We start from the raw sequence: 2,931 nt of genomic DNA, 5'->3' as shown, positions 1-2,931 counted from the left end.
CCTGATTCCAATAATTTGGATGGGTGAGCAAATACTTTTGGCAATATAGTGTATATGTAGAACTTTCTGTCTATGTGTTTTGCTCACCGTTAAAGATGGAATGATTTATTCACCTAGCTGTTGTCGGCAAAAATAACGGCATACAGACCAACTCAGAGATTCCCTTTGTTTTCTTTCTATTCTCTTCTCCATTCTCTACACTTTGTCGTGAACTGTCACAAACATGTAAATACAGGATGCTGCATGAATATATAAAGATACAAAAGCTAATTGAACAATCTAACCAAAGGTCTACTATAGTCCAGTTTGGGGCACCTGCAACTCCTCCATGTGGATGAGTAGAACCCTACTAACTCTCCATTGAGAAAGCCCATAGGTTTTGCCCATAGGAGTGCATGTCATAAATCCTCTTCTGCCATATTCATGCACAATTTCAAGCCGATCCTACAACTGCCTAGCATAGGCAGCTCCAGCAAGGGTTCCCGATAGCACAGGTATTCACCCAAATTTCCCAAAATTTAGATTAATCACATCTTAAATGGAGGAGGAGATCAAAGGGATCTTTTCACCTAGTTGAACTTTCAGGGTTTGCAAAATTATTATCTTCATCTAAGTCTTCATCTTGTATGTAAGATCCAGTTCCAAAGAAGTTGTTTAGGAAGTATTTCTGTCATGATCTGGCCTGTTTGCTGTCCCTTAATTAGTCATTCCTCTCTCCTGCCCTCTTCCTTCCCTGCCTCAATTATAATTTATTCCTCTCACCTGTTTCCTCTGGTTTATGTTCAGTTCAGCCTGAGCATTCAGTGCCAGATCATTACTTGTCTTTCTGTCAGCCTGTCTGTGAGTTTTGTTCTTTGGTTCGTGTCCTGGATCCTAGCAGCCAGTGGAAAGAGGGTTTTGTGTTTGTCTCGTCTCCTGATCATCCACTGTTCGTCCCCCGTGGAGTCCTCTGGGTTTTTGGCTCATTGGGGGGGGGGGGTTCAGTTTTTATCTCAGTAAGCCTGGCTCCAGGGAGGAGACCAGTTTAAAGTGCTGCTTCAAGTTCTGGTTCTACGTCCTGTCTCGGCTACCCTTTGTCACTGACAGTTTTGTTTGTTTATTTAATAAATTTTTGAACTTTCCTACTGACTGTCTCTCCTTGAATACTGGGTCCATCTGTCCTTGGTTCATGACAATTTCCTCTGATTTCTACCCTTTAAATTCAGTTCACCCCTGTTACAGGGATATGTACCCCAGACCTCTAAGGTAACTGTTTTTAATCCTTTACTTAAAAAACTGTCTCATGACCCAGATGACTTGGTCAATTATAGATCCATGGGTGAAATAAGTGTCGAACACATGACTGTTTTTCTCAGTCAATCTATTTTTAGAGGCGCTATTGAAATGACATTTTCCCCTGATGTTGGTAACAATTCATGCAATCCACAAACATTAAAAAAAATCAAACAATACATGTCCATAAATTAAGTCAAGTGTAATAAAGTGTAATGGCACAAGGAAAAAGTATTGAACATGTGAAGAAAGGGAGGTGCATAAAGGCATGGAAAGCCAATGGATGAATGGAAAATTGTACAGAGACTTTCTGGATAAAAATCTGCTGCTATCTAACCAGATGATGAAGATAAAACTTGGTTGGACATTTCAGCAAGACAATGACCCCTAAACACACTCAAGGCAGCTCTCCACTGGTTTCAGAGAAAGGAAATAAAGCTGCTAGAATGGCCCAGCCAATCACCTGACTGGAATCCAATTGAAAATCTATGGAAAGAACTAACGATCAGAGTTCATAGAAGAGGCCCACAAAACCTTCAAAATGTTTGTGTGGAAGAATGGGCCAAAATCCCACCTGAGCAATGCATGCGACTAATTTCTCCATACAGGAGGCATCTGTAAGCTGTCATTGCAAACAAAGGCTTTTAGACAAAGTATTTGTACACCTTTATTTGCCCAGATTTTGAAACCTCCATCAGCTGTCCCTGTCTTAAAATATCTGTTCCCCCAGATGGGTGAAAAAGAGGAGATGGAAGGGGTATCTCCAATATATTGATGGGTCCTATACCAAACATCAATTGTATTTTTCAGAAAGGGATTTTTTGTCATTTTAATCAGTTGTTTCGGTCTTGCAGAATACAAATACAGATTTAATCTTAGGTTTGTTATTAATTGTTCAATTTTTATCCATGCTGGGGGTGTTTCAGTTGAAAAGTAAAACATAGCTGAACGTAGCTGGGCAGACCAATGATAGAATATAAGATTAGGAAGTTGCAACCCCCCTCTCTCATACGGCTGGTACAACAGGCGAAGTCTTAATCTAGGTTTTTTATTATTCCAAATAAATCTACTGAAAATACCATTTAAACCATCAAAAAATTGTTTTGGAAGAGGTAAAGGAATTGTCTGAAAAAGATACAAAAACTTTGGTAATATATTCATTTTAATCACATTTATTCGGCCAACCATTGATATGGGCATTGTCATTCAATTATTCAATGACTTGTTTACTTCACTGACCAGAGGATCATAGTTTGCTGATACAATTGTTTTAATGTCTGAGGTGATCTTAACACCAAGGTACACAAATCCCTCTCTTGCATTGATAAAGGGGGCTTGTATAACCGGGTTCAGTCTCTCGTCCCTGTTCAAAAATAGAATAGAGGACTTTGAATCATTTATTTTGTAGCCAGAAAACTGACCAAACAACTCTATTTGTTGCATTAGGTTTGGGATGCTAATGGACAAACTTGTCAAAAAAAACGATCAGATCATCAGCATACAATGCCAGTCTATGCTCTTGGTTTCCCAACTGAATGCCAAATAGATCAGTTCGCATTCTTATCATCATTGCCAAGGGTTCTATAGCTAAGACAAATAACATCGGAGATAATGGACAACCCTGGCGAGTGGAACGTTCTAATATGAAAGGTTTGGAGG

Source organism: Cyprinodon variegatus, unplaced genomic scaffold (genome assembly GCF_000732505.1).
Source record: "Cyprinodon variegatus isolate N-32 unplaced genomic scaffold, C_variegatus-1.0 Scaffold719, whole genome shotgun sequence".
NCBI lineage: Eukaryota > Metazoa > Chordata > Actinopteri > Cyprinodontiformes > Cyprinodontidae > Cyprinodon > Cyprinodon variegatus.
This window is presented reverse-complemented; position numbering follows the sequence as displayed.